This window comes from Diabrotica undecimpunctata, chromosome 5, assembly GCF_040954645.1.
Source record: "Diabrotica undecimpunctata isolate CICGRU chromosome 5, icDiaUnde3, whole genome shotgun sequence".
Lineage (NCBI taxonomy): Eukaryota > Metazoa > Arthropoda > Insecta > Coleoptera > Chrysomelidae > Diabrotica > Diabrotica undecimpunctata.
The window spans coordinates 25,082,046-25,094,998 of record NC_092807.1 but is presented as its reverse complement, the minus strand read 5'-3'; the positions used below and the strand labels follow the sequence as shown (position 1 = coordinate 25,094,998).

Below are 12,953 nucleotides of genomic sequence, written 5' to 3'. Positions count from 1 at the left end.
CTAAAAAGAAATTTTGGTCATCTGCCATTTTACAGATCCAATAGGTGTCAGAAAATAATCATTTACAATATTTCTTATGTTATTTGCGTTAATACTCCCACGTACAGTTTCTGCTCTAGGGATATCTTCCAGCCCCATGATGGTTAAAGTATTCTCTGATTCATATCCGTCTCTATCGCGAACAAAGTTATGTAACACAATATCGACAGCATAATTAGGATTCAAGTTGATAGGTCGATGAAAAATTCGCCACTTACAGCAAACGCCAGTTAACTTGGCGACGGATTACGCAGAACGTCACTGAAAAATAGATTATGTTAACGCCCCATGATTCTCCTATTAGTTTACTATTTCTGATAAGTAGTTTCAGTGGCGTAACAGTATAGTTCGAATAACACAATTAAAAAAGTAGTAATATTTTTTCGCAAGCTTTAATATATCATTAGAAAGATGAAATTGTTATTATTTTTTTAGTCAATTTAAATTAAAAGCCACTTGTTTATAATATCTCTTTAATTTAACACACAAACACAATAATAATTATGACTGAATTTAATTAACAAATAAAACTACGTTGATATTGTCTTTCATATTAAATGGAGGGTATTGTATAAATAAATGTGACACAGTAATTATTTAATTTTGATATTTCGGTTTGATTATAACACTAAAACGAGTATCAAGTGTAGAAAAATAGCAACTGAAAATAATTTTCTAATGGTTAATTTTCTTCATCTTGATCATCAAAAGAAAACTTTGTACTGGAAGATTCGCTGTTAATATTTATAATAATAGGAGCTATTTCCATGGCGTTATCAACCACTATCTCGCTGTCCATGTATTCATCTTCCTTCTTAATGACATGGTCACATCATTTTCTCCACTCATTTGCATCAATTTTATTGAACTCTTTCTCAGCCAGTTCTTGTGCATCCGCTAATTTAAATGTAACGTTTTTCTGGCTTACATTATTTTTGACTGTAGCCCATATAAGTTCAATCGGGTTTAGGTCAGGATGGTACGGAGGTAAATGCAAAGGAATATGGCCATGCTCGCGTAAAATTTCGTCGAACTTGTATTTTACATGACGGGGTTTATGATATTTAATGGTTTCATATAATTCCGGTTTTAAAGCGGTAGGTATAAATGGAATATTTTTCTGTATTAAAAATTCTATCATTTAATTTTTTTTGAGTTTGATGTAGGCGCCCGCTCTAACTGAATACTATGATAAGATGCGTTATCAAAAACAAGTACCGAGTTAGGTAAATTAGGTATTAAACGTTTTTGTAACCACTTTCCATAATTATGTGCATTCATTTCAGAGTGGAAATACCCTGATTTTGTACCTGACTTAAAGATTAATAATCCATCCTTAATGAATCCCATGTCTCCACTGGCATGCACTATTATTAGTCGTTGACCTTTAGAAATTATAGAAAATAATCCCTTTGTTGATTCGTCAGTCCAGTTCTTTGAAAAAGTATGACCGCTGTGTAAGTAAGTCTCGTCAACATACACAATTGGCCTATTTTGAGTACGAAAATATTTGATTTGCCTGAGATATTTTATACTCAAAGCTCGTATTTCACTTTTTTCTATAAGTAATTTTCGGTTGTTTTCGGTTCTTCTCCAACGAAATTGCATTTTGCGTAGAAGTCGCCTTAGAGATGTCTGTGAAATTGTGATATCCAAATCGTTATGAATTTTTTGTTTTAATTTTTTTACCGTAACCCGACATTTGTCTGTTTTATAAAAATCGTAGATTATTCTGCGAATGTCTCTTTTTTGGTATTCCGGGAAATCTATGATTGATCTCCTTACTCGTTTTTTGCCTGGACTGGCAAATTGGACTCTGTCGGTATTTTTCAAAGAACCTTTTGCCTCTCTTGTTATCCTGTCGATTGTTCTGATGGAAATTCCTGTAAAAGTAACTATAGTGATTCATTATATCTAGTATGTAAGTATAAAAAGTCTAGATTTACTGCCATACCATAAGACAGTACACAATATATTCATGTGCTAATAGGTGTAATAATTTAAGTATGTTAAAAAATGTCTTTCAATTATCGAGAGTAAGACCGATGTACATACAATAATTATAATTTCACAAATTTTTGCAAATATGTTTATTTAAAAAGCTATGCCGTTTCAAACGTGAATATTTTGGCCATGTTATGCGACACCCAGAGAGATATAATATTGTTACGTAAAAATATGAGTCATAGTTTTAACCTTTAAAACATGTTTTTATTCTAATATGTTGTAGAGTTTACGAGAGGCCTCGATTTACCTGAGCGACCTTCCAGAACCGATGCGAGGGAAATCCAGTTTGCCTTTACCGTTTCGCCATCGAAGGTTTTGGATTTTTCGAGATAACGGCACTGGTATATAATAACGGAACTTTATTTGGAAGGGACAGTTAATTCTCAAGACCCCGCGCTCGCGAATTTGTTACGTACGGATATAATAAATTATTGTCAGATAAGTTAATATAAATAAAGAAATAAATTAAATCCGTAAGTGTTATAAATATTGAACCTTTTAATAAATTCACAACAAATGGTGTCAGAAGTGGGATCGAACATAAATTAGACTTATAATAATAATACAAGTGAATATAAAATAAATTGTGAAAATGGCTACGATTTATGAGCTGACAGTGACTAATTTAAGAAGACATCTCGAAGACAGAGAATTAGCTTCTACCGGAAAAAAGGCTGAGTTAGTCCAACGACTAAAGAACGCTTTGCTAGAAGAAGGACTAGATCCAGAGACTTATATATTTGAAGATGCTGTCCTCTCGTCGATTTCGAAAGTTTCTTCTGATGTAGCCAAAGTTTCTGGTGACATCGCATCATTAGAGAACAAAGTTTCTGACGATATTTTGAAAGTTTCTTCTGATGTAGCCAAGGTTTCTGGTGATGTAGCCAAAGTTTCCGGCGACATCGCTTCGTTGGAAGACAAAGTTTCTAACGAGATTTCTTCGCTGGAAAGCAAAGTCTCTGCTAACATCTCTTCGGAAATCTCTAAAGTCACTTCTGAGATGTCTGCCCTGGACGATAGAATATCTTCATTAAAAAACCAAGTTGCTGCCGATATGTTAGCCTTCGAAGAAAAGATATGGAAAGAGATGGAAAGGAAGATGGAGGAAACAGGGACAGCAGAGAGAGGTAACAATCCGATTACAGTGGAGATAAAAGAAGACGAGACGAAATTTAAGTTGGAGACACGGCCGAAATTTGAAGGAAGTGGAGGTTCTATTCATGTTAAAGTCCCAACTTTCGACGGAAAATCATCATGGAACAACTACATGAAACAGTTCGAATCAGCCGCAAGAGCAAATGGATGGTCTGAAAAAGAAAAGGCTGTAAACCTGACTATCGCCCTTCGAGGAGATGCCTTAGATGTGCTTCAGACCATAGCCGTAGAGGAGACCGATGATTTCGAACAACTGAAGAAGAGGTTAAATATGCGATATGGCCACGAACATTTGGAGCATGTATATCAGTCACAGCTTAAAAATCGTAGACAGAAGAAAGATGAGGCTCTTCAAGAATATGAGGTAGATATTGCCAGATTAGTACGATATGCTTATCCAACAGCTCCCGAAGACATGATGGAAAAATTGGCCGTTCAAACGTTTATTGATGGTCTTCGTGATCATGAAATGCAGAGAACACTGCGATTAGCTCGTCACAAGACGCTGGTTGATGTCCTATCCGCCGCCCTCGAATACGAGTCAGCTACGCAGGCCTCTGGCGGGTACAGTAAAGTTAGGACTGTAAAAGAGGAAGGAGATGAAGATAAACTTGACCAGCTCGTTAATATGATGAAAAGCATGACATACAAGAAAACGAAGACCATCAGATGCTGGAATTGTGGCGAAATAGGACACGTACGAAGCTCCTGTAAGCACCCTAGGTACGACGCAAATCAAGAAACTCACCATCAGGAAAACTAGAACGGGTCAGCCTTAGGGGGGCAGCTTCGACCCAGAACTTTTCCAAAGACCCTCTCATACTAATAGCTTCTTTGAAATGTCGTGAAGATAGTGTATATGTAGATGGAGACATAAATGGTAAAAAGCATACGTTGTTGGTGGATACCGGAGCGACCAGAACCATTATACGCCCGACAGTTATAAACAGCCGAAAGAAACTGTTACCAACGAGGTTACGACTTCGGACCGCTACAGGTGAAAATGCCAACATTCATGGAGAAATCCAGGTACAATTGGGAATTGGGGCAGAAAAGTTTGTCCATACTGTTATAGTTGCTGACATCGAAGAGGATGTTATATTAGGAATGGACGTAATGAATATGCATGGATTCCAATTGGATTTTAAGAATAAGGTAATCAAAGTTGGCAACGAGGAGGTATTTCTCCATCCACATAATGACAACACTGTGCAAGCAGCCATTACAGAAGATACAGTCGTGCCTGCGAGAAGCGAAACGATCATAGTAGCGCGACTACAGGGAATTGTAGACGAAGGGAGACCTGTTATGATGGAGCCTTGGAACCACGACGATGAGGTTGGCCGTGGAATCATAATTGGAAAGGAATTGGTGACTTCGGCTAAAGAAATTCCTGTGAGACTTATCAATGTCAACGACTACCCAGTGACCATAAAGAAAGAGACAAAAGTAGGAACTTGTGTACCTGTGACATCCATAATTCGTCAGGCGACAACATCTGATAATTCCAACGACAAATTCGACCAAATGGTTGCAGTTGCAGGACAGTCTCTAAATCAGATGGAGAAAAGGAAATTAAGGGAATTTCTTCGGCAGTATCGTGATATTTTCGTACCGAAAGGAGGAAAGACGGGAAGAACTACCGTTGTTAAGCATAAAATTGATACTGGTAATGCTAAGCCAATTCGTCAAACAGCTCGACGATTACCACAGGCGAAGAGAGAGGAAGCTGAAACGATTGTTCAGGAAATGAAGAAAGACGGGGTGATAGAACCTTCTACGAGTCCATGGGTCTCTCCGGTGGTCCTGGTTAAGAAGAAAGACGGAACGACGAGGTTCTGTGTGGATTACCGTTTGCTGAACAACGTTACCAAGAAAGATAGTTATCCTCTGCCTCGGATCGATGACACATTGGACACATTGGCTGGAAGTAAATTGTTTTCTACTTTAGATTTGAAGTCTGGATACTGGCAGGTAGAAATGGACCCAGTCGATAAAGAAAAGACAGCCTTCACCACAGGATCTGGATTGTGGCAATTCAACGTTATGCCATTTGGACTTTGTAATGCTCCTGCGACATTTGAGAGGCTTATGGAAAATGTGTTGAGAGGGTTATCTTGGAAAACATGCCTGGTTTATTTAGATGACATAATCGTCTTGGGGGAGACATTCGAAGGTCATTTGAGGAATTTAGAAAACGTTTTTAATCGACTTAAAGCTGCCCAATTGATGCTAAACCCCAAGAAGTGCCAGCTATTTCAAGGTAAAGTCAATTATCTGGGTCATATAGTCAGTAAAGAAGGAGTGGCCGTGGATAAGGGAAAAATCGATTCCATTAAGGAATGGCCAAAACCAACTGACAAACATCAAGTGAGAAGTTTTCTTGGACTATGTACTTACTACCGGAGGTTTATTAAGAAGTTTGCAGATATCGCTAAGCCATTAACGCGACTTACAGAGGAAGCAAGAGAATACCGCTGGGATATAGACTGCCAAAATGCCTTTGAAACGTTGAAAAAGCATTTAATAACAGCACCAATTTTGGGGTATCCACTGCCAGAAGGAGAGTTCATCTTAGATACGGATGCAAGTAACGTGGGAATTGGAGGAGTGCTGTCTCAGATTCAAGGAGGACAGGAACGAGTCCTCGGATATTTTAGTAAAGTCCTTTCAAAACCTGAGCGGAATTATTGCGTCACGAGAAGAGAACTTCTAGCAGTAGTTAAATCAGTAGAGCACTTCTACCAATACCTCTATGGCAGAAAGTTTCTAATCCGAACCGACCATGCCGCCCTTAAGTGGTTGATGCAGTTTAAGAATCCAGAGGGTCAGATAGCCAGGTGGATCGAACGACTCCAAGAATACGATTTTAAGATTGAGCACCGGGCCGGAGTTAGCCACAGAAACGCTGATTCTCTTTCCAGAAGGCCATGCCCAGCAGAGTGTTCCCACTGCAACAAAACGGAATCCAAGGAAGCAGCAGTGCTAAGAACGACGATTGTCAACGACGACTGGACGCCTACTAAGATAAGGGAAGAACAAGAGAGAGATCCAGTTATACAGAAAATCCGAAAATGGAAAGAGGAAAACCGTCGACCACCTTGGCAGGAAATATCAAACCTATGCTCAGTAGTTAAGACGTATTGGGCCCAGTGGGACTCATTTATCATCGAAGATGGCTTGCTCAAACGAGTCCTGGAAAATGATGACGGTTCAGAGAAGAGAAGACAGTTGGTGATCCCAAAGAGCAGAATAGCCGAAGTACTTCGTCAGTTACACGACAGTCCATCGGGAGGGCATTTTGGTGTAAGGAAAACCCTTCAGCGAATTCGGGAACGGTTTTATTGGATGAACAGTTCCGACGACGTAAAAGACTGGTGTAAGAAATGTACTATTTGTGCTACGAGTAACGGGCCTCACCGGAAAAGGAGAGCTCCTATGAGACAATATAATGTTGGAAGCCCGTTTGAAAGAATAGCTTTGGACATTGCAGGGCCATTTCCAGAAAGTGAAAATGGGGGCAAGTACATGTTGGTAGTAATGGATTACTTCACTAAGTGGGTCGAGATTTACGCACTTCCAGACCAGAAGGCCGCCACCGTTGCAGATAAGTTGATCCAAGAATATATCAGCCGATTTGGAGTGCCTTTGGAGATCCATAGTGACCAAGGCAGGAACTTCGAAAGTGATCTATTCCAAGGAATATGTGATAGACTAGGCATGAAGAAAACAAGAACTACCGCGTATCATCCGCAATCGGATGGTATGGTAGAACGAATGAATAGGACAGTTGGCAAGTATTTGACAAAGATGGTGTCCGATCATCAGCGAGACTGGGACCAATACCTTCCGTTCTTCACAATGGCCTACAGATCTGCTGTTAACGAATCAACGGGCCAGACACCAGCCAGAGTCCTATTCGGACGCGAAATGCGACTACCTTGTGATCTAGAATTTGGGTGTCGACCTGGAGAAGATGTAGCAGGTGAAGATTATGTGATCGAATTACGAAGAAGAATGGACGATGTACATGAGTTGGTCCGTTCCCACCTTCAGATCGCTAGCGACCGAATGAAGAAACGGTACGATACACAAGCCGAAAAGGGTTGCTTTAAGAAGAACGACAAAGTATGGCTGTATAATCCCAAGAAGCGAAAAGGTTGTTCTCCCAAATTGCAGCAGTTTTGGGAAGGTCCATACCTCATCATGGAGAAGATCAACGATGTCATCTACCGAATAAGCAAGATTCCGAGGGGAAAGCCGATGATAGTACACCATAACCGGTTGGCATCTTTCGAAGGTGACCACGACGTAGATGAAGAAGTGGAAGTAAACCAAGTCCAAGATGTGTCTGACCTCACGTTTGAGGAATTCATGGGTGCCTATGGAGGTACCGGTAAAGCGAGACATGGTGTTACCACTGAAGAAAAGCAAGATCTACTCGCGCTCCCCGATGACTACTCGCTGGCCCTTACCATCCCGGCCAGTATCAAAGACGCACCAGGGTTGGCATCCGTCTTTCGAAGGAAGTTTGGTGGAGTTGCAGAACTTCAATGCCAAGTGCCAGCTCCCGGTAAAACCTTGAAACTCCAAGATGCATCACGTTACCTTTTCTACCTGGTAACAAAAGACACTGCCCGTGACCAACCTACCTACCGAGATGTATGGGAAGCCTTACTTCAATTGAGAGGGCACGTACTAGAGTCCGACGTGCAAAAGTTAGCCATGCCAAAGTTGGAGTGCCGCCAATTAGATTGGAGAGTTATCCGAAATATGGTGGAGGAGATCTTTAAAGACACCGAAGTCCAGGTGTTAGTCTGTTGCAATCCGCATAGTTACTGGTGCGGAGAGAAAACCGTCCCTTGTCATTTTTATACAACTGGAAGTTGTAAAAGAGGGTCCAGTTGCCGATACCAGCATACCGTTCCAGTTCTAGTCCCAACAAGGTTCCAGGAGGAACCATCTTTTGAGAGGGGGGCAATGTTACGTAAAAATATGAGTCATAGTTTTAACCTTTAAAACATGTTTTTATTCTAATATGTTGTAGAGTTTACGAGAGGCCTCGATTTACCTGAGCGACCTTCCAGAACCGATGCGAGGGAAATCCAGTTTGCCTTTACCGTTTCGCCATCGAAGGTTTTGGATTTTTCGAGATAACGGCACTGGTATATAATAACGGAACTTTATTTGGAAGGGACAGTTAATTCTCAAGACCCCGCGCTCGCGAATTTGTTACGTACGGATATAATAAATTATTGTCAGATAAGTTAATATAAATAAAGAAATAAATTAAATCCGTAAGTGTTATAAATATTGAACCTTTTAATAAATTCACAACAATATACTCCACTTAATAATACAAGGCAAGGTAGACGGAAGAAAAGTGGACAGGTAGAAGAAGAACGTCATGGCTTAGAAATCTAAGAAAATGGTTTAACAGATCCTCTGCATCCCTTTTCCGAGCTGCCGTCAACAAAATTACTATAGCCAATTTGATAGCCAACGCTCGATAATCGAGCACGGCACATGAAAAAGAAGAATGCCATATGATACAACCACGAAAGTACGTTATACAACTAAAAGAGAATAAATTAGGCAGATATGACTAATAAAATGTAAAGGTACAATTAAAAACTCTCGATTATTTTCAGTTCATTTGATAGCGAATTAAAATTAATTTATTGTACAAACTTACCAGTTGCTTTAGCTGTTGTTTCTTTCACAGTTTTCAAGGTATCTGCTTCAAGCTTAAAATTTTTGAAATAATAACACATTATATATGATCTCACGAGATTGTCCATTAATAACAGAATCAGTCTTTCTATTACTTTCTAACGCCATCATTTAAAGAAACTGCCACAAACACACTTAACTATCCAAAATAATAAGAAATCTGAACAATAACAGCCGCACTTCACTTTTGTGTTACGCACCTGACTACTGGGAGGAGACTGATGACAACCACCTAATCCACCCTAAGCGGACTTCAATTTTGGGTTTGTGCGCCTCGCCAACTTAAGTGGCGTTGACAGTATTACTTAATATCCACATATCTTTGGGCTCTAGAGAGGCGATAATTAAAAACTTTTTTCTTAGTCGTTATGTCCACCGTAAGGTCTAATAAGATGTCTATCAAGTGCAAATGCTTCGTCTGCAATAAAGACATAGGGTATTTTAGGCCTCATTGATCCTGGTAGACATGTTTCTTCAGGAATTTCTAGTTCCTTGTTTTTCATGGATTTCCATAAGGAACAGATCTTAAATATATTCGAATCGCAATCTTTTCCGTAACTTCCAATATCTACGTAGATAAAACGATAATTGGAATCTTCTACATCTATTTTAAAACTATTGAAGGGTACCCTTTATAATTCAAGTACATTGAACCTATCGGATTAATAATTCGAATGTGTTTTCCATCAACTGCTCCTAAACAGTGTGGAAAATTTGCTCTATTTTGAAATCCTTCAGCAATTCTGAGCCAGTCTTGTTTCTGTGGTTCGGGAATACACTCAGAGCGTATAATTAACCATATGTTATTGCATACCTTTTCAACAATACTGCCTATTGTGGAAATACTAAGTCGATAACTGTAGTGTAGATCCGTGAAAGTACAGCTACTGGCGAGATATCTGCAAAAAAAAGTATATTGTACTAAATATTGTAGTAGTAATAACCAGGTTTTTTTGTTGTTGCAGGTAAACAGGTGATGAAAAAATGGGGAAATATCCTTGATATGTTTCAAAAATCTTGTAAAAAAATTAAGATAGCTACAAGATCGGGAGCTGGGGCAGTAACTCATAAAAAGTATATTTATAACGAGCAGTTACAATTCTTATAAAAGGTATGTGAGGAACGCCAAACAGAAGATAGTTTAACTAACACTGGACTATCAGAAGTATCAGAAGCAGCAACATCTGACACTAATTTCACCGACAGCAACATTTGTAAAGAAAATACCGCTACCAATGTAACTACTTCACATGCTTACAAATTTTCCAAAACGCCAACAGGAAGAAAACGTAAAGCAGACCCTGTTGAATTACAAATGATTGAAGCTTTAAGGAGAAACCTGATCGCCACATGTCCTTTTTTGCTGGTATAATTCCTTCGTTACAAAGTTTCAATTAATTTGAGATATTGCAAATTCAGATGGGAGTACTGCAAAAATTACAAACAATTAAACAACGACAGAAGATATCTTCCTAGACAACTGTCCACTGCTACAAATCTAAACATTCCAAAGTCAGTATTAACAACGTCAGATATTACAACAAACCGATCCTATCATACATTGCAACATGTACGCCCTGATGTGCTACAAATACAAACCACTCAGTTCTCCCCAATAATAGCATACACTTCTTACCAGTCGCAGCGGTCTCCTTTTTTAACAATAGCATCACCCCAGTCACAGTTTAGTGATTCCCAAATTTCATTAGATTCAATTGATTTCATTTAATGTTAAATATCATTCACATTGTCAACACCGTATTATAATAAACAATAATAAAATCGAATGTGTTTTTACTTACCTAATTGTCTGCCAACATTTGCATTGGGTTAATGCATTCTCTCATAAATGTGTTTTGCTTCTGAAGAGAATCCTTTAACCGATGATGTAGTTCATCAAACGTGGATATTGTCATCCTAAAGTAATTAAAAAATTTGTTCTCATCTTCTCGCAGTTCCAAGAAAAGAGTATAAAATACACCAAACTCTTTCATTTTCATATTAATGGGGTGAATCCACACATTTCTAGTTATCTTTCTTCTCTTTATACGCCGATAGGGAATCATGGCAACGATGTGTTTTCGATTCATGGTGAACATCGACACAGTATATTGCTTAAAAAGAATTCTTTTTAAGCAATATACTGTGACATCGACTAACATTTCGGCACGGACCACAAAACTGTTTACGTGTGAAATCTCGCCAGACCGTGTAAACGGTGCCGTGTAACCGGCGACCGGGTGTGTGTGAAGCCGCTCGAAGTGTGTCATGTACCTACTCACGACCGCTAGTTCAGAGAGATCTTTTTCTCATAGTACAATGCCAGAAGCATGGTTATCTTCTCTAGCGCTTATAAGTATTGAAAATGAAGTTACCCATCAGATAGATATTAATAAAAGTGTGTAGATATATTCGCTGATAGTAGTGCACGAAGAAAGTTGTTCACCTCATAGAACAATACTGTGTAATAATGTAATCATTTATCAATTTTTGTTCTATTTTATTCTATACCAATAAAGATGAAAAATGTAAGTTGTTATAAACAGTGCATGAATACACTAACACATGTAAGTTTATATTATAGTTTATTTTTATGAACGAGAGAGTAATTAGCATAATTTTAACTGGTAGCTCCGACCACTCCATGGGCGTGCTCAAGATTAATTGAAAAATTACTTTGAATAATTGTAAAAAATAAATGAATTATTTCAGTGTTATAAAGTGTTATGTGTATGTAAACAAAAGTGACCTCTTTTATCACACACTATATTAGAACTGACTGGCCTACATTAAAAAGGGTTTTAAAAAACTCACATTTTTTTTATTTTTAAAAATTACAAAAGAGAAAAAGAGTTTTTAAAACCGTCTAAGGTATGTTAAATAGATGAATAAAAATATTAATATAAAACTTACAGCTACTTGTTACAAATCCAAATCAGATTCAGAAGATGAACTTTCAGAACCAAGATTTATAATAACTGGCTCGATCATTTTATCAGTAATATTGTCCAGCTTCCACATTTTTTCCTCTTCTTTAATAGTGTGATTTACTGCCTTTTCCCAGTTTTCAGGTTTTACATTATTTACGGCCTCCAAAAACAACTGTTTAACATCATGAATTTTAAAAGTGGTATTTTTTCTTGAAACTTCACTCTTTATCTGTGCCCATACCAGTTCAATCGGGTTTAATTCACAATGATATGGTGGGGATCTAAGTACTGTCATTCCACGATTTTTGGCAATTTCATCAATTTCGTATTTTTTAAATTTTTCTTTATGAAGGGCACACAACGAATAAAGTTCCTTTCTTATAGATCCGGGATGGTACGTAATATTTTTTGAACTCAGCCAATTCTCCAAGTCTTTTTTTAACCACTTGGTTGTGGGCAGTCCTTCTATAAGTCTGGAGTGATAACTTGCATTATCCATTACTATTACACAGTTCTTAGGAAGAAGATCTATCATTTGTTCGAACCATTCTTGAAAGACATCAGCGTTCATGTCTTCATGGTAGTCACCGGTACGAGTTGATTCAAAAGTTAATAAACCACCTTCAACAAAACCGTCTGAACTGCCAATGTGTACTATTATCAGCCTGCGTCCCTTTCCTGATGGTGGGTTTAAACCAGTAGATAAGTTATTTACAAAAGCGTGCCTTTGACTTGTAACAGTTTCATCCTGCCAAAATTTATTTGGTGTATGACCCTCGTTGATCCATGTTTCATCAAGATAAAATATTTTGCTTTTTTGGTTTCTCATTTCCTTTATGGTTCTTAGAAAATGTCTTCTCCATATGACAATATCGCTTCTTTCTAATAAAATAGACTTTCTGGGATTCTTTTTCCAGCGGAAGCCTATTTCTTTTAAAAGTTTCCATAACGTACTTCGACTCATTTCTGGGTAATCCTTATCATCTCGAACTGAGACAAGAACTTTATCCAATGTTGGAAATTCTTGTCTAAAGAAGAATTCATGCACTTTCCGTCGAAGTCCTTCTTTAAAATGATATTCTATTTGAA

At 38.2% G+C, this 12,953-nt stretch overlaps 1 pseudogene; it reads right to left on the bottom strand.

Moving 5' to 3' along the window:
* Positions 1–10,986, bottom strand: LOC140442120 (uncharacterized; annotated as a pseudogene).
* Positions 10,987–12,953: the final 1,967 nt, after the last annotated feature.